The sequence below is a fragment of the Oryctolagus cuniculus genome, chromosome 6 (assembly GCF_964237555.1).
Source record: "Oryctolagus cuniculus chromosome 6, mOryCun1.1, whole genome shotgun sequence".
NCBI lineage: Eukaryota > Metazoa > Chordata > Mammalia > Lagomorpha > Leporidae > Oryctolagus > Oryctolagus cuniculus.
Genome location: NC_091437.1, coordinates 91,716,406 through 91,736,284, shown reverse-complemented (window position 1 = coordinate 91,736,284; position 19,879 = coordinate 91,716,406). Strand labels below are relative to the sequence as shown.

At 45.8% G+C, this 19,879-nt stretch overlaps 1 protein-coding gene across 1 annotated transcript in view; it reads right to left on the bottom strand.

Annotated features, from left to right (window-relative positions):
• Positions 1 to 16,967, bottom strand: part of DNAJC5B (DnaJ heat shock protein family (Hsp40) member C5 beta) — a 79,545-nt gene extending 62,578 nt beyond the window's left edge. The window contains exon 1 of the mRNA XM_051843820.2: positions 16,806 to 16,967. The gene's annotated coding sequence lies outside the window, so the exon portion shown is untranslated. The remainder of the gene's footprint in view (positions 1 to 16,805) is intronic.
• Between the last annotated feature and the right edge of the window lie 2,912 nt (positions 16,968 to 19,879).

Below are 19,879 nucleotides of genomic sequence, written 5' to 3'. Positions count from 1 at the left end.
TGGTGATGAAGGTAATGATGGTGGTGGTGATGGTGATGGTAGTGATTAACACTTTGAGAGGACTACTTCACCTAAGCCCCACAAAAGTATAAAGTGAGTGTTTTTAGTCCTCCTTTTGTAGAGGAGGACTACAAGATTGAAGGCGCTACATAAAATGTCCAAAGTCGCCAGTGAGTGTGGCCTCAGGCTGTGGAAACAGGCTGACTGATTCCATACCCAGACTCTAACTCATCCTGGAGCTCTTCTTTTGTTCATCGTTCTAAGGGGCTGGTACCCACTACTTTCATTAGTGAGCCAATCTGTGATTGTGCCAAATGGGATACGTGTCAAAAAAAAAAAAAAAAAAAGAAAAAAGAAAAAAATGACTTTAAACACGTAACTGCCAGTAAGCATGTCCATTAATGAGGCCCAGCGTGCAGTTCTAGTGTCAAGGACAGTATCTATTTGGTTAAGTAAAGCTCTAAATCTGAGAACCATGTTACTGAAAACATATTGACCGAGTCTTGTCCCCTGCTAGGAAACGTTATCTGTACTTTACACGTGTGAAATTTAAACATCTCATCACTTACTTACAATAAGCAGTTGCTGTAATAAACCAAGGAGGCTTCAGGCTCAACAGATGTGTTTATTTGACAAAATGTCTGTAAATAGAGCCTCACTCTGTGCTTTTGCCAGTAGCTGTTCCCTGTTCACATTAGCCCAAGATGTCTCTCACATTAGTCGCGTACAAACGACAGAGGACAAAAATAAGCAAGGTACTCCCTGCTCAGGGCAAAAGTCCTTTTCGGTGGAGTTCTCAATACAGAGATGTTTCTGCAAATTGTCATCGAAATGTAGGTACTCAGCCGATAAAAACAGGAATAAGAAGAAACCAAAACCATGCTCAGTTCTTTTTGTTTGGTGGTGGTAACTGGACTGACTTGATGATGTGTGAAAGTACTCCAAAAATTTCATGAAAAGTGGAATTAAAAAATAACTGTTTTATTTTGGTGCAAAACCTTTTCTTCTTCTTTTTTTAAGACTTACTTATTTATTGGAAAGACAGAGTTGCAGAGAGGCAGAGGCAGAAAGAGAGAGTTCTTCCATCTGCTGATTCACTCCCCCAAATGGCTGCCATGGCTGGAGCTGGGCTGATCTGATGGCAGGAGCCAGGAGCTTCTTTCTGGTCTCCCACGCAGGTGCAAGGGACCCAATGACTTGGGCCATCTTGTACTGCTTTCCCAGGCCATAGCAGAGAGCTGGATGGGAAGTGGAGCAGCCAGACTTGAACCGGTGTCCATATGGGATGCCGACACTGCAGGCGGTGGCTTTACCTGCTACACCATAGTGCCAGCCCCAAGGCCTGTGTATCTTATCTTAACTCTAAACAAGTCCCCCTTTAAACAGCACAGCACCCAGCCCAGGTAACACACACATTTGGAAATGAAGGAAATGCTGAAGATCTCCTCTTGCAGTTAATAAATGCATTTGAGTGCTTTCACCAGTCATAGCTGTTATCTGGGACCAGATGGCCATTTTATAAAAGAGGTAACTGGTTAGATGTGGTCTTGTGACTTCTCCCAAGTGTGAACATTAGTAATGAGGGAACAAAAGCTGGAACTGGGATCCAAGTGCTTTGCCACTAAATTATGTTCTCTTTTATCTTTGCTAAGTAAAAAAGACTGAATTGAGCAAGAGAATTTAAGTGACAAAGGGAATCCCTCTTTGTTGTTGCACACAGCCAGACAGCCCCCAAAACTGTCACCACCCTGGGAAACCCCCAAAATTATCACTGGCTACTGGTCACTGGAAAGTCCCCAAAATGGTGGCTGAGAAGTAAGGTGGTCCTCTCTGTGCCTTCGGGGCTCCACCCCTCAACAGATCATGGCCTTGCATGAATTCCTAGTGTCCACAGTAGACCATCTCAGTGTCAGGATCTAGCTTGCTCATCAAGATAATAGCAATGACCTCGTACTCTCTTGTCTACACATAGATTCTCCTCCCATTTTGTCAGGATTTTCTCTTTCATATGAACAGCCAAGGCATCAACCTGTTAGTACAGATTTTGATCTGCAAGGCTGCCTTCTATCCCATAGTGTAAGTAGCACTTGGCTGTTTACCACAGGCCATTGCTGCCTTTCCCAGGAGGGTGACAGGGGAAGGCGCATTTCTGAATAAGCTTTATAACGTAGCACAGATTCATCTGCAGTTTTACACGTACATCCTGGGGTCTAGACGGGCAGGATCAGATGGGCTCTGATCCTGGTGGTGTCTACCCTGGTTCCTCCACCTCCAGTCAGGGGGTGCTCCTTTGTAGCTCTCCTCACAGCCGTGACACCCCCTCACCAGAACCCCTTTGCCTCCCACACTTCCTCAACAGCTCCACTCCTACTCCTTCCAGTATCTTCTGTACACCTTACAAAGCTTTCTGTTTGGCTCAGGAAACCATGAATACCCACACATCAGGTGAGAAACTACCAGAAGTTACCGGCAGGAGCTGTTCCAAGACCAGACACACAGATGGTCCGCAGGCCCCTGTTACTGCAATCCCACTGAGGTGGGGCCCCACTAGTAGGATGTCTGCAGTGCCTCAAACCTCACAGTCCCCTACCTACACCTTTGAGTCCTTGCATTCTCTGAGGACCAGGCCTGTCCTCCAGGTGCTAAGTGGAACAACCTCATAGAATCAGCTTCAAAGGACAGGCCCGGGAAGGGACAAGCTGGCTCCCTGATCAAGTCACTTCCTCCCTGGACCACAGTCCAGAGCCCTCAGAAATGACCAGCCCTGGACAACCTCAGGAAGAGGTGGGAGAGTGAGTGACAGTGCTTCCCCACAGGCCTCCCCACCGCAGGCTCCAGGGTGCGGACGCCTTTTGAATGGTCCCCAAGGCCTTCTTTGTAACCTTCTTGGAAGCCTGAGAAAAATATTCAAATTCTGCATTTGTTTTTAAATTTTAAATGTTATTGCTTCCCGGGATTTCAGACCTAAAACCTAGCGGGCCAGCTATTCAATATGAGTGTGTCGCCCTCTGGTGCTCAGACAGAGAGGAACCGTAAACAAGAGTTGTTTCCACTTCAAAATATTCCTCACCCCAAATCACCCTTGGTTCTCCTTCCCCACTCCACCCCCTCCCTCGGCCACCTGAGAGTAGGAGAACCGCTGAGCAAAACACTCACGGAAACAGCAGGGTGGGGCCGACGATGGCCGGAGACCGTGGCACCGCCCTGCTGCTGCATTCTTCTGAAACTGGGCTTTTGCCATGGGGTCAAAGAGCTACTCAGTCAGGGGATTTCAACTACAGCCTTTCAAAATTCTGTTTTTGATTGGTATACAACGCACTGGACATGCATCAAAAATCACACCATAGCATATAAATGCATACAATTACTATAGGCCAACTAAAAATATGTTTAAAAAATTTTTAAGAAGACATAAAAGAGATTTCCAGAATCTGTTCTGAAGCTTTTTCTGAAGTGGGAAACTATGAACCTCTGGGATCTCATTCCATCCCCTCATCAGCTGGGTCAACACAGAAGACCCCTGAGAGATGCGGGTAGCAAATGGGAGCAAAGCACCAGGAAGCATAAATGCTCGCAGGTGCTGCTGGGGGCTCGCCAAGGCTAAGAGCCGTTCCCTCATGGGATATGAGAAAATTCTCTGAATGCTGGGTCTCAGCCAGGTCTTCCTTGGCCCCTTCAATGGGGTAAGTGTCTTATTTAACTGAAGACACAGTTTCTAGATTGAAATGACTCTCCTTGCACATGCACAGCCCAGTTGCTCAGATCCATGGAGGCATCTGAGATTACAACCTCAGATTACTGCCTGGAGGAGGCAACAGATGTGCACAAAGAAATGTAACCCACTTACTTGGAAGCCCACAGAAGGCTCAGGGGATGGTACAGAAAGTACTGAAGGAATGGGAATGGAGAAGGTCCTGGGAGACAGGGCACAGCAAGCAAGGACAGATAAAAGCCAGCTTCTTTGGTTTATCCTGTTGAAAACTTCCAGTTGCCTCCTGCCCAAACTTGAGGGTCTGACAGGGCATGGGATTGGCTTCAAAAAATAAAAGTGCTTTCTCTTTCAGGTGTGGAGGACAGAAGTCTGAAATCAAGGCCTCGTGGGGATTGTTCCTACCTGCAGTTCCAAGGGAATTTTTTCCATGCCTTCCTTGGCCACTGGCATTGCCCACTCATCATCTGCCTCCAAGGTCACAGGCTTCTCCCCTGTGCCAGTGTCTTCACACGGGGTTCTTCTCTGTGTGTATCTGGCTCTGTGTCTCTCTCTTAGGAGGCCACTGGTCATATTGGATCAAGGGCTCACTCTACTCCAGTATGGCCTCATGGTAACACACATCTTAATTATATTTGCAAAGACCCTGCTTCTAAACAAGGCCACATTCATAGGTGCCAAAATACAGTGCTTCTAGGGACACAACTCAACCCACAGGAACAAGGTTATAAAGTTGCGTAGAAACTGAGGTTATATTTAGGTTTATTAAATGATCTACTGGGTAATAGTTAATAACTAGATTTCCAGGGAACAGGGGGAAGCCCTTGTTTATAGTGTTTGTAGATTTCTGTGAATTTTTTTTAAAAAGATTATTTATTTGAAAGGTGGAGTGACACAGAGAGAGGGAAAGATAGAAAGATGGTGAGAGAATGTGTATGTGTGTGTGTGTGTGTGAGAGAGAGAGAGAGAGAGAGAGAGAGAGAGAGAATCTTCCATCTGCTGGTTCATTCCCCAAATGTCCACAATAGCCAGGGCTGGGCCAAGCTGAAGCCAGGAGCCAAGAACTACATCCTGGTCTCCCATGTAAGGGGCAGGGACCTAGGTGTTTGGGCCATTACTCACTGCCTTCTCCGGTGCATTATCAGGAAGCTGGATTGGAAGTGGAGAAGCAGAACCCACTGGGCCACAACAACCCATCATCTGTGTTGTTTTGGCTTTTCCCTCTCAGCTTAATTTAAGCTGTCAACGTGACACCTGGCTTGCAAAGTTCCTGAAAATTTAGCAATGAGTTTCTCTAGTGCACTGGTACTGTCTCCAGCATGCTATTGGGCCTAACATATCAAAAATATCAAGGGCTAAAAGGAGTTAGCTATCCATTATAGGATATAGATAGGTCGATGATAGAGGCCAAGATGACCTGACAACTTTTGATTATCTATCTGCAAAATGATCCCTTGGTAGATATATAATTCACATCAAATTTTAAGCATAAGCACAGGTACTGGATGTCTGTTTTCTGTAGTATCAGCTTCTCCTCCAGCCCTTCTCGACAACTGCCCCTCCACGCCTTTGATGAGACTTCCAAACACAGGCTCCCCAGTACTCCCTGGGCAAATCCCAAGTCTGACAACTTGTCACATTCGGCTCTCGCTCTCTACACCAATCCTGTCATCTGCCTGGGGCCTCTGGCACCCATCAGGCCCTCCCAGCCAGCACACTCTCCCTACAGCTCCCTGCCCTACTCAGATCCCTAGGTGGCCACCTCTCAGATGTGGAACTACTGCTCACACTCTGCCCATTACAGTCTGCCTTGCCAGCTAACCCCCTAGGCACGTGGTCCTCACATCTTGCTAACACTCCAAATCTACCAGCTGTGCCTCTTTCTCATCCCTTTCCCCATTTAGTGAAGACTTTTGGGTCACCATTGTCATTATTTCCTTGTCGGTATTCCTAATTCTTTCCACCATCACTGCTAGTGGGTAGATATTGCTCACATAAAGCCAAGGTCTTCAGTCTCATGGGAGCTGTATGTCCCAGTGGGATCTTCACTGTTCCCCACCACTCCCTCAATTCCCCCACCTCCCTGCCAGCAAAGAACATCTTATTCTACACCACAGGAGAGAAAGAGAGAGATCATCCAATTGTTAAAGTAGTTTCACCTGGGCTCATTGCCCCACTCGACAACTAGGACAGGAGGCAGGACGAGTGTTACTGCTATTCCAGAAACCAAGAAACTGAGGTCCAGAGAGAGAGGTTCATGTAAATGTCACACAGTCGTTAACAGAGTTGGGTAGACACCCAGATCTCCTGGTTCAGAGAATCCCAGGACAAGCGGGTGATTTGCCTTCAGGCACCAGTGAGACCTTGGTGGCCAGGCCGAGTACCCACGCCTCTGGGCGCCTTCTAAACTCTGCCTCTGCCTCCAGAGTGTGTTGCTTTCTCAGTAAAGACTACGACTTGCAAAGCACCGGAAGTTCAGTTCTTTATGCTTGGCACAAAGGGGAATGATCTTGAAAGCAAGCATTGATTTCTTTCTTTCCTTTGGAAGGTGGTCGCCAGCGATGATTGTGTTTCCTTGCGCGTTTTCCTGGTAGAGTATTTTTGAGTCCTTTGCTGCAGCAAGATGGTTCACCCTCAGGTCTATAATCTGGTTCACAGCGCTAGAATGATACCAGACACCGGATGCAGGGGTTCAGGCTGGGGGTCTGATCCAGAAGCATCGCTCCATAGAACCCAAGTGCCTGTCAGCCTGAAGGGCATCACAGAGATGAAGCCCCTGGGTGGCCCCAATGCTTCAGACTTATGGGTGAACTGACTTTCTGTAAACATGGGATGCCAGGCAAAGCCACTTCCCCTGGGCATGGGCCCCAAGTGAGTGACTTGCTGCAACTGTAGACAGACAGGAATCTCAGCTCTTCCCTGGGCCTTCCTGAGAAGCATGCAGCCCTGAGAGAGCCTCATGCCCTCTGACAAATTCTGTCTCTGAAGTGTCCTGCCTTGTGACCAGGCCAGGAGGCCACCCCTACCCTATCTGAACGGATGCCTATTGGATACCCAGAGCACTGGACTAGAGGACAGATGGCTGGGCTTCTAACTGTGTAGACTCAGGTAAGGCACATGCACTTCTGACTCTCAGATTCCTTCTTCAGAAAATGAGAGGTTGTGGGGCTGGCGCCATGGCGCAGTAGGTTGAACCTCTGCCTGTGGCGCTGGCATCTCATAAGGGCGCTGGTTCTACTCCTGGCTACCCCCTTCTAATCCAACTCTCTGCTATGGCCTGGGAAAGCAGTAGAGGATGGCCCAAGTCCTTGGGCCCCTGCAGCCACATGGAAGACTGGGAAGAAGCTCCTGGTTTTGGATTGGTGCAGCTCTGGCCATTATGGCCATCTGGGGACTGAACCAACGGAAGGAAGACCTTTCTCTCTGTCTCTCCCTCTCACTATCTGTAACTCTACCTCTTAAATAAATAAATAAAAATCTTAAGAAAAAGAGTGAAAGAAAATGAGAGGTTGCTGTGGTTGAAGCTAACTTGGCAGCACTGTAAGGACTGGTCAACGTGACCATGTGGTCACAACAGAGGGAAGCAACGAGAGACTGCTGCAGGAGCAGAGGACAGAGGAGTCACCTCCATACAGGACTGGTGTAGGGGTTCCCAGTAAAGTTTGCCATCAGGCGAGCTTTGTTTCAGGTGCTGGTGGAAGTGGAAACTGAGGAGCAGCAAACATCAAGCTCAAGGAGTCAGCCGAAGGGAGCCCAGGCCTGGCTGTGGGTCAGTCAGCAGACAGCGTGCACCTGCAGGATATTGCCGCATGAACATTTTCAGCTGGTTTTAAGGCATATTGAGGAGGGAAGGAACAGGATTAGACTGGTCCACAGGGACACTTGTGGCAACCTGGGATACTCTAGATGGTTCTGAGGATTGTCCCTACACATGGCAACCCCATGGAGACCCTGTCATCCTCCCCCTCCTGAGGCAGACTGGGGTGGTAGGAAGAACACAGTTAAACCACAGCATCCATGAAAAACACTGAAGTCCAACTGTTCACATATGTGAGGATGAGAATGAGCCTTCCCTGTCCCTGAGTGTTGAGTAAAAGCTAAGACCTTCAGCTCTCTTCCATCCCGGGGAGGTGGGGGTGGGCAGGACCTGTGAGGAACCCAGCATTCTTGCTAGGAGGCAATGAGCATACTGGTTACAGGAACCCAGCTCAGGCATTCGGACCTGAGCTGCAATCTTGGCTTGACTACTACTAGATAAAGTCCTTCAATTGCCTGAACTTCAGTTTTCTTATGTTGAAAACGTACAAATATTTGTTGAATGTGTGAGCTGTTGAGCACATGGGGCAAAGACTACTTTCTCCATGGGTTCTCTGGTGAGTAAATCAAAATCCTTTTGATAACATAGGTGTGATGGTTAATTTTGGTGTCAACTTGGCAGGGCTGAAGGGTGTCCTGATCATTGGTCAGATTTCACATTGGTGCACCTGTGTGGCTGTTTCATTTGTGATTAATATCTGAATCAAGAGCCCGAGTAACGCAGCTTGCCCTTCTAGTATGAGTGGCCCTCATCCAATCAGCTGAAAGCCTGCATAGAACAAAGGGACTGATTCTTCCCTAAATAAGAGGGAGTTTCCTTCTGGCTGCTGCCTTTGAGCTGGAACATCATTTTTTTCCCCTCTGCTTTCAGCTAGAACTGAAAGCTCTTCCTGGGTCTCAGACTTGCTGATTGTAGATCTTGGGACTTGTCAATCTCCATCAGCATGCGCGTCAATTCCGTGTTTTAGAAACACATCCTCTGGTTTTATTCTCTGAAGAACTACACGTAAAGCTGATTGAAATTATGTGGCTCAAGAGGCACTGTGTAGGCCAATAGTGGCCTAAATGGCACTTGCTATTCATGATGTGCTGTTCAGAAAGTGTATCTGATCTTCTTTTTATTTTATTTTATTTTTTGACAGGAAGAGTGGACAGTGAGAGAGAGAGAGACAGAGAGAAAGGTCTTCCTTTGCCGTTGGTTCACCCTCCAATGGCCACCGTGGCCGGCGCACCATGCTGATCCGATGGCAGGAGCCAGGTACTTCTCCTGGTCTCCCATGGGGTGCAGGGCCCAAGCACTTGGGCCATCCTCCACTGCACTCCCTGGCCACAGCAGAGAGCTGGCCTGGAAGAGGGGCAACCAGGACAGAATCCGGTGCCCCGACTTGGACTAGAACCCGGTGTGCCGGCGCCGCAAGGCGGAGGATTAGTCTAGTGAGCCACGGCACTGGCCTATCTGATCTTCTAACATCAACATTTATAGCAACACTTATGCATCCGTGTATCAACTGTGAGAATGTTATTACCTTAAACTCTAGGAAAGACATTTTTAGATTTATGTTGATAATTACCTTCTATTTGTTTAGCTCTCTGAAACTTGAGAATCACATTACTTGTGCTATGAGTTTTACCCTTCCTTAACTATGACGAAACCTTTGGAATGCAAACCTGACTCTGTTAAGTGGGTGGAGAAATCACTCACCAGTTGCCTCTCTTTGAAGCTTATAGAGGTGGCAAAGGGCTCCCAAAAGCGTAGACCCAGGGGACGCCATGAAGAGGATTCCAGGCAGAAGGGAGAAGGACTGTGAGCATCCCCAAGAGGTTGGATAAGAAAGACCTTGCACGAAAGGGCAGGATGATGAACAAGGACTATGGGAGGAGGAGGCTTCCTGCACTGGAAGAGGGGCATCCACTTACAAGCAGGGGTGGGGTGGGGGAAGAGGGCCAGTAATAGCAAGTGAGGGACAGAACAACTCCATCTAGATGGATCAGGCTGCAGATGAGCTGGTTCCTATGACATGTGGGTGCCTTAAATGATTCACAAGAGGGGCTGGCACTGTGGCGTAGCAGGTGAAGCTGCCAACTGCAGTGCTGGCATCCCATATGGGTGCCTGTTTGAGTCCTGGCTGCTGTACTTCCAATACAGCTCTCTGCTATGGCCTTGGAAAGCAGTAGAAGATGGCCCAAGAAGATGGCCCTGCACCCACATGGGAGACCTGGAAGAAACTTCTGGCTCCTGGCTTCGGATCTGCACCGCTCTGGCCGTTGTGGCTAACTAGGGGTAAACCAGCGGATGGAAGACCCCTCCCCCCTCTGCCTCTTCTCTCTCTGTGTAACTCTGACTTTCAAATAAATAAATTTTTTTTTTTTTTTAAAAAAAGATGGTTCACAAGGAAAGAAAAGACACATTCAGAAGAAGCCATGAGTTCAATTCCTTTACATTTCTAGGAACGAATAAAGGACATAGGGCCTCAGGTGGTGTTTGTCTGCTCTTGTACAGGCCTTGACTTTGAAAGGAAGGTGTAGAAAGTAGATTGGCTCAGGATGGTGTCAAAGAACAAGACTGGCTTTCTGGTGATGACTTTGGATAACAGACACCAGCCACCCTGCAAGGAACACCAGAACTATCAGATGATCTGGTTGACAGAAGACTCATCTCCTAGTGAAGACTTTCAACAGAAATCCAAGTTGGGGAGGAAGAAAGAGTCCATTACCGTGTATACTAGGAGCAACAGAGGATAAAATGCCCAACATTTTTTTGAAAAAATAGCTGGCATATTATCAACAGCAGTACCGACAGGCACGGTTGTGTGTTCACCAGATGCAATGAATGTCTAGGTGGCCTGGAGACTGACAAGTGAGTGAGATCCACGCCCCACATCAGTTGGAAATATCTTCTAAAAAGAGAAGTGACTGAGGAGCTCTGACCAGCCTCACTGTAAGTTTCATCTCAGAGAAGGAGAGAAATCCCTACTATTTAATTTAATTCTGACTTGAAATGAACCAGTCTCTGCTTGGCAGTAGGGGGTGTGATCTGTTTTAGTTTATATTGTCTTTGGCATAGTTAGTTTATAATGTCTTTGGCATAGTGGCATAAATACAGGAGATTGGAAAATATATCTCACAAATTTAAACAAAAGATTGGTTTATCTGTTGCTCAAGGAATATGGATCTGCCAAGCGAAATTGATGCTGTGATCACGGCTGATTCCACAGGGAGGAAGACACTGGACTCTTTAAACTCCCATGGCTTCAGAGGTAAAAGAACATGTGACCCACAGCAAGACTGGCAAATGGTTTAAAGTAGTAAGCCCACTGGAAGCTGAGGATTATAGACAAGATAAGGATAAGCAAGAGCACTTTGAAACCAAGTTTGACTTAAGTCTTCATTAATAGAGGGCTTATGAAATAAAGGGTCAGAGTGTATAGATATATCCACTGCAGACATCTAAAAGAATGAAGATCTCTGAGAGCTGATACAAAATTAGGATAAAAATATGATAATATAAAGCAAGGCATAGAAGAGTATTATAGTGATCTCAGGTAAAAAGTGAGTAGAACTATGTAAACACACACACACAGATCAGGGAGACAGAATGTGAAGTGCAGACTTGGATACCTTTGTGTACGCATAGAAAAACATTAGGACATAAAACCTACAAAGGTCCTGGAGGGGGAGGACAAGAGTCTGGGATGGGAGAGAGAATTCTCTGTATTTATTTATGATTTATTTATTTTATTGTGTGGACTATTAATATTTGAATTAAAACAGTATTTTTTTCATGAGACTGTCTGGGGCAGGAGCACCAGGGCTGAGATGGGCCCACTGTTTTGAGGAGTGATGCTGTTAGCTTTAAATACCTCTTCAATGGTGGTTGCCCTCTGGTTTACCTGCGACCAGCCCTCCCCTTCCCAGGCCCTCCTTAACACCTCTTCCAATGTCCTCTTCTCAAAATGGAGGTTTATCTAAGCCAAGAAATCTTTGTTCCTTCCTGTTTCCTACAGGATAAAATCCAGTCTCTTCAGTGGGCAGTCCCAGGAAGCAAAATGGGCCCATCCTAGAAACCTGTGTGTCTTCCTTCATTGACTCTGTGTGATCCATGCCTGATCAGGCAACCAGCCCTATCAAGTCTCCTTTGGAAACCCTCTCAAATCTATGACCTTGCTGTCTTCCCACCATCATCATCCTAGATCAAGTTCATCATGCCTTTGGTTTACCCTGCCAACCTCCTGATAGTCCTTTCTTCCATTTTTCTCCATTTCCATCTGTTCTCCATGCACTGTATTTTAGAACACAAATATTATTGTATCACTGCCCTACTTATAATCCTTCAAACCTGCCCATGGATCTGAAGCTACAAATCCAATTCCTTAGGGAGATCAGCCACTCAGACATAACCCCTTGTCTCCTTCTCCAGCACAATCTCTTACCAGTTCCTTCTGTCCACTCAGACTCAATGTCTACACCCTTCACCCTGGTCTTCCGGTCCCACTTGACTCAATCTTTCAGGGTCATAGGGGTCATAACTGATAAGAATGTGAGAAAAGTGTCATAAATAATGGAGGTGGAGAGCAGAGAGAAGAAAGCAGTGGTCCCTGGCGGAGCTACATTAGATGTTCAGCTTTCAGAAAAGATAAGAAATCGCATGAGTAAGAAATCGCATGGAGATAAGAAAATACTGAGCAGGCTGGACAACGAAAAGCAGAGGGATCCATGCAGGGCAGAAGGTGTGGGAAGGACAAGTGAATGGGTTGTCCAGCAGAGAGGTGTATCTGCCTGCAGCTAGAGCAGGTGTGGGGCCCCAAAAGCCAAATGCAGGAATTCAGTCCTCACTTCGTAAACAATAGGAAAGCAAAACTGGCTTTTAAACTGGGGAGGACAGTATCTGATCTGCCAGAGTGAAGAGCAATGGGGTTGTGGCAATGAGCGGTGATCTTCGAGCATGATAACGAGACCTGGACCGGGTGGCAGTCTGCGGCAAGCTGGAAGGAGTCCTCGGTCTGGGGACCGAATGCAGGTGGAAAGAGAGACAGACTGGGAGTGTGGTGAGGTCACTGGCTGAGAGGAGAATCACCAAAGCAGAGCAGGCTTAGGGGGAGCAAATGAGTAAGATCTGGAACATGCTGACTTCAGGGTGTAAGTCTAGGGAGTGCAGAGTTGAACCCTGACACAACCCTGGTGACAGAGGCCATCTGCTGGAGTCCAGCTCATCCTTCCTTGTTCCCTTGTGTTTCCATGACTCCTGTTTTCCATGTTCCAACATGGAAAATTGTTTGCTTTGCACGCAAAGAGCGAGTTGTGAAAGCACAGAATGGACATAAAGTCTCTGAGTGGGAGAAGACCTGTTGTACCATGGCCAACATTTTCACCCAAAGAGTGTTTTCCCCCTCAGCTTGTGTCAGTCAGACAGTCAATCACTTCTGTTTCTCTTCCTTCAAGATTCTTCCCAGGTCCAAGGTGCTAGCATGAGCAGCCCAGTGGTTCCAGACAACTTGGCTTCCTCTCTGCCTGAGCTCCTGGGGCACTTTGAAGTCCACAAGAGGAACATTTTTCACATAGTTATGGGAATTCCTTCTCTGCTTTGAACCCTTCACAAGTGCACATGTTGTCTTCCTAGCTGAACCCTTCATTTTGCTGCTGTCACAGCCCCTGGTCCCAGGTTAAGTTATTTTTACAACTGATTAAAAAGTCCATTTGCCTGGGACAACTTTTATAGTTTATAACAATATTGGTGAAATATAATACAACCCTGGTCCTTCAGAGTTCATTGCACTCAGTAGTCAAATAAAGCACTCAATTGTTTGACTGGGGGCAAGTCTTTCACTTGTATTTATTTTGTAACATTCAATTGACACATAGTAATTGTACGTATTTCTGGGGTGCCATGTGATTGTTAGATACATACACACCTTGTGTAATGGTCCAATTAGGTAGAGTTCCATTTGCCCAGCCATGCTGATATTTGGGTAACATAAAAGAAGGAGAGTCTTGACTCAGCTCATGACCCTATTTCCCAGGCAAAAGAGGTGGAACCACACCAAGTGTATGTTGGCCAGATTGTGCACTTGTCATGATGGAGAAGGTGTCTGTGGGGAGGTGAGGAAAGGGGATTAGGAAACTGGTTTTGTGTTGCGAGTTGATGGACACCACGGGATCTGATCTCGGGATTCCAGAGTTCTGCAGCCACTGTGCCATCATTATTATTTAATGCAGATGCAAACCCCCACCCCAGAAGGATCAGGGCGGTGGGATATGGGGATCTAGAAGACAAATCTTTCCATAGAGGACTCAACTGGGTCTAGGAAGAGTGGCTGGAACATGGGTGGGGTTCTCTCCGTGAAACGCACCCCTAGGGGTGGCAAAGACAAGAAAGGCACTGCTGCGCTTGCTTCAGAATTCTGCTACCACTGGATTCCTCTACCCGTTTTAAAACAGACTTTTCCCCTTGGAGGTTCCCAAGAGGCGCTGGGGTAAACAGCAGAAGAACTCCAGGGCGGCCCTGGTGGCACCACCGCCCATTGGCTCTGGGTCACATTCCTTTGCAGACTTCACAGGCTCGGGTTACAAAGGCCCTGTTGCACAATTCCTAAGAGAGTGGGCATGGGGGTGGGGCTGGGGTGAAGGGGCGTGTCCTATATGTGTCAGAGGTCCTGGGGTGATCAGATGCCTGGGCAAGCCAGGTGATGGCAGCAAGAGAGAGTCTAGTTTCTCAGGATGTGTGGAAAGAGCTTTCTTTTATTTCTTCTTCTTTTTTTTTTTTCCGCTCCCAAGCCTCTTAAATGAGTCTTGTCAGGCGGCATCCCCTCCAGTAATTTGAAGGCAAACATATCAGAAGTTTGCTTGGCATACCTATGTGTTTCAGTTCACTGGACAAAGTGAAACTTCAAAACCACAGTGAAGAATCTGGAACTAAAGCTCTTTTTATTTCTCCATTTCCCACAATTAGCTTTCTCCGGCTGTAGTATGTGCAAAATCACTCAATATTACACAACTCTTGAAATTATTGTGGAAGCTGAAAGATGTGACCACAGCCCTGTTTAATGTTCCTTCTTGTTGGTAGTCATTTTATAATTCTCTTTTATTAAAGACAATCTGCATGGAAAACCAGAAATATACAGAAGATCTTTCCAGGAAATATACTTTTTAAGTTTAATGAACTAGAAAATTTTCATCAGACCTCTCTATGGTGAGTTATGGAGTTGTAACCATGAAAAATTAGGGCTACATGTATGGCAAGCAATTCTTTTCATTTCATTTTCCCTCAGAATTTGGATCTTTGGGCCAATATTAATATGTTTGCAATTGATTAAATTGGAAAAACCCTGAGGACTTGTGCTCAGGGAATGCACAGGCTCAAAATTTCAGATTCAGTGGCGATATGAATTTCCCGGATTTGTTCCCATTGTTATCTCAGCATTTTGGATGTTGCATGGGTCCCTTCGCTCAACCTGGACTAAAGCTTGTGTTGTTGAGAACTGCAGAAGGGGAGGAGAGCTGTGGCAGATGGTGTTATACACAAAGAGTACCTGCACTGACCAAAGTGACATCAAGGTGACAAAATGAGATTTCCTTATCTTGTAATATTCTAAATTAAAAGAGCCAATTCAAATATGAGTCAATAAATCCATTTAACGTGAATCAGGGGCAGACTATATTGGAGAGGTCACCAGGTTGGGGGTGAGAAGACTTAAGCTTTAGGCCCAGCACTAACTAGCTGGACACCCTTTGCCAAGATTCTTGACTTCTTTATTCTGTCTTCTGGAAATGAAGATGTTAGGATGAATGACCTCTTCATTCTCCAACTCTAAACTTCTAGCATGTGTGACTGACACAGTGATCAGAGGACATTACAGTCAGTAATGCAAATGTAGATGATCTAGGACGTTCTGTATTTTGTGGATATTATTTTAGGTTAAGCCTAAACTTAGTTTTCAATGACTTTAAAATAAATGAAATATAAAAATGACCAATGAGATTTTAATTCTAAGGGTCTTAAGAGATTAGATCACAATGCAATGGTGCAAATCATAGTGACTTTTCTAGGTGGAAGTTGAACATATATTATAAAGTTAATGTGCAAGTACATTCTGTTTTCATTTGGATCTCTGATGTTTGCACACTTTGGGTTATTACTTTTATAGAGTGTGAGAGTCTTGGCTTTACTGCTGTGATATATTTATTCATGTTGTGTGATGAAGGCCAAAGACCATTCAAAGTGTGTCCCCTCCTTGGCTTCTCCATGGCCATGTGGAGTCCCCTGTGGGTAACTGATCATCCTGTCAGAATATTGCGCTTCTGCCTCCCCCGTGGGAGCACGGCACTGAGCTGTGTGATCCCGCAGGCCAGTCTCTGTGTGCTGTGACTCTGGGGGTCTCTGTGTGCTCAGATCCAAGGGAGTCCACATGGGGATGAGTCAGGGCCTGGCACCCACCCTACACTCCACCCTGCTGGTAAACAGAGCAGCTATTTGCTGTCACCCAGAGCCTCTCAGGGCCCCAAGACTCCAGGAAGAAACAAATACTTGAGAAGCCAAAACCCCAAGGCAAGGTAAAGAAAACAGAACCGTCTGATCCCCAGAGATGATTTCTCTGGCGCGTTCCTCAGAGGGGGAGGAGCTGCAGCTGGCTGCAGCTGAGCTGTTTGGCTTCACTTCTCAACCTTAAGGCCCTTGTCTTTCATTCTTTAGAGGGGGCAGCCTTTTGCCTTTTAAACCTTGAAATTCCCCAACTAGACTTTAGAGGCAATCTTGATTGCTAACGCAGAATACATTTTTTCTCTCTCCTCTCTTTGTTACTTTTGTTTGTATTTTTTGTACAACCTTCTACTAAAATACTTCTCTCAGTTAGCTTATTTTTGTTTAGTTTACTCTTCTCTGTTATTCTGGGGAGGAACTATTAGAAAGAAAAACAGCCAGAGAGAAGGGTACCACTAGGCAACACATGTGGACGACTGTAGCAAGTAGTTTTGCACCTAATGCTTGAGGTCCCTGTGCCTTCTGCATTTTCCCAGTGGGTTGGGAAGAGGTGAGCAAGGGGCCAAGAGCCTTGGAAATGACCTTGCGGCCCAGCTCCCTGACCAGGAGGCTTCTGGAGGGTGTGCTCCAGATCTGCCTCTGCTGGCGCTGCCTTTGGCATTTCTTCTGCCCTTTTGAAACTTCACATCACCCTGATACAGCGGGGGCATTGTCTCTGCCCATACTGTTCCTCCTCACCCGTGGACCTGTCTTTCTTCTTTTTCAGACACCAGCGGGTTCTGTTCTGAGCCTCACAAGTCCACCTACCTGAACCAGAGACATGGCTGGTGACCCTCTGAGCTCCTCCGGAAGTGCTCCACCTCTCCTGTCAGTTACTGACCCTCCTGTTACTCGTCCTGCTCAAGAGTCAAATCAGGCCTGGGCTGGACACTGTGATGTCACAGAGTGGAACCCTTGCTCCTTCCCACAGTTCAGCTGAGGCTCCCCACGACCCCGACCTGGGAAGCATGTCCCCTGGGTTGCCATTTACCCTGCCACTCAAAACCTTGATGGGGTTCACAAGCAAGAGTACCTGGGCAGATCATAAAGGAACCTGCAGAACTGTGAGGTCTTCCTGTGGGGAGAGACCTTGGAGATCACCGAGTGACTCAGTTCTCATCTAACTCCCTTACTTTACAGATGGGGACACTGAGGCCCTCCTTCCCCCCCACGGTGAGGGGGCAGAGCCGATGCCAGAGCCCAGAGGCCCTCAGTGTCTGCCCTTGCTTCTGCCCACACTTCATTTGCACACTGCTCTGTCCGGATTTTTGTCAACAGCAAGGCAACTCATGAGACAATGTTTACCTCGATCCACTCACAAGGGACCCTTTGGGTTATGAGCACTACAGTCTCCATTGAAGATCATTAATTTTTCTGCCAGGAAGAGCTGGCTCTGGTCCTAGTGCGGTCTCAGGAACCCTGAGCCATCAGACTGATTCTAGATTAACCAGTAATGTGACTTCTGAGTAACCACCGTTTTCCCTGAGATTTGATGATAAGCAACAAAGCTCGAATATGAGCCCAGAATTCATGTTGACTTCAACAGCCTATCATGCTCTAGTGTTTACAGAGGAGGGGACAGGAAGGAATAATCTGTAGACAAGGAAGTTCTCATTAGAATTGAGCTCTTTTAAATTACGGGACATGTACTCTATAGAGTACTATACAGCAGTCAAAAACAACGAAACCCAGTCATTTGCAACAAGATGGAGGAATTTGGAAAACATCATGCTGAGTGAATTAAGCCAGTCCCAAAGGGACAAATATCATATGTTCTCCCTGATCGGTGACAACTAACAGAGCACCAAAAAGGAAACCTGTTGAAGTGAAATGGACACTATGAGAAACAGTGACTTGATCAGCTCTTGTCCTCACGGTTGATGTACAATGTAATACTTTATCCATTTTAGTATTTTTTTTGTTGTTCTAGTACCATTGGTTGAACTCTGTAATTAACACACAATTATTCTTAGGTGTTTAAATTTTAACTGAAAAGTGATCCCTGTTAGGAATTTGGAAAACATTATGTTGAGTGAAATAAGCCAATCCCAAAGGGACAAATACCACTTGTTCTCCTTGATAGGTGACAACTAACTGAGCACCAAAAAGGAAACCTGTTAAAGTGAAATGAACACTATGAGAAACGGTGACTTGATCAGCCCTCACCCTGACTGTTGATGAGCAGCTTAATATGTTATCCCTCTTAGTATTTTTTTTTGTTTGTTCTACTACTTAATACTTTTGGTTGAATACTGTAATCAATACACAATTCTTCTTAAGTGCTTAAACTTAACTGAAAAGTGATCGCTGTAAAATATAAGAGTAGGAATAAGAGAGGGAAGAGATGTGCAATTCGGGACATGCTCAAGCTGACTTACCTCAAACGGTAGAGTTAGAAACATACCAGGGGATTCGAATTCAAACCCATCGAGGTGGCATGTACCAATGCCATCTCACTAGTCCAAGTGATCAATTTCTGTTCACAATTGATCATAATGATAGGACTAAGAACCAAAGGGATCACATAAACAAGAATAGTGTCTGCAAATACTAGCTGATAGAATCAAAAAGGGAGAGAATGATCCAACATGGGAAGTGAGATACACAGCAGACCCATAGAATGGCAAATGTCCTAACAGCACTCTGGCCTCATAATCAGCCCTTAAGGCATGCAGATCCAGCTGAAATGCCCATGAGAGTATTTCAGGCATGGAAAGCCAAGACACTCTGGGGGAAAAAAAAAAAAAACCTAAATGAAAGATCTCCACGAGTGAGATCCCAGTGGAAAGAATGGGTCATCAAAGAAGGAGGTACCTTTCTTTGAAGGGAGGAGAGAACTTCCACTTTGACCATGGCCTTGTCTAAAAATTATCAGAGTCAGTGAACTCAGGGGGCTTCCATAGCCTTGGAAGCTCATGACAAGAGCCTAGGTGGATTACTGATGCCATAAACAGGAGTGTCAATTTGTTAAGTCAACAACAGGAGTCACTGTGCACTTACTCCTCATGTAGGATCTTTGTCCTTAGTGTGCTGTACATTGAGATTTAATGCTATAACTAGTACTCAAACAGTATTTTTCACTTTATGTTTCTGTGTGGGAGCAAACTGTTGAAATCTTTACTTAATGTATGCTAAACTGATCTTCTGTATATAAAGAGAATTGAAAATGAATCTTGATGTGAATGGAAGGGGAGAGGGAGTGGGAAAGGGGAGGGTTGCGGGTGGGAGGGACGGTATGGGGGGGAAGCCATTGTAATCCATAAGTCGTACTTTGGAAATTTATATTCATTAAATAAAAGTTAAAAAAAAAAAGAATTGAGCTCTTTTCTCTTTCGTCGCCTTCACTTTTTCTAGACCTTATCCCTTATGGTACCGAAAAAATTATCCACGTTGCACGAGGTGCCCTGTATCTGTGAAATCAGAGTGGAACTTTCAGAATCTCTTAGGTGAGGGACATTCAATACCAGTGATGAACATGTTCTATACTGCTTCATTTATAAGCTGTTTTCACATATATCATTTCATTTCATCTTCACATCTTGATGATGGAGCAAAAAGTACATTACTTTTAAGCACAGTTTTATAGATGAGAAAATTATGGTTTAGAGAAGTTGCAACTTGCACAAGATCTCAAAACTAATGAAGTGGAAAGGTTAGCATGAAGTCCACACCGGATCTTCCAAGGCAGCATTTTCTCCACCACAAGGCTTCCCCAGAGTAGAAGGAATTGTTGTTTGGTCCCAGAACACATTTGAAGGCAGCTGTGTGAAGCAATCCTTTGAGTAATGAAGAAAAATTATTCTCATGGGCCATAAATACTGTTTTAATTACCTCCTAAATGT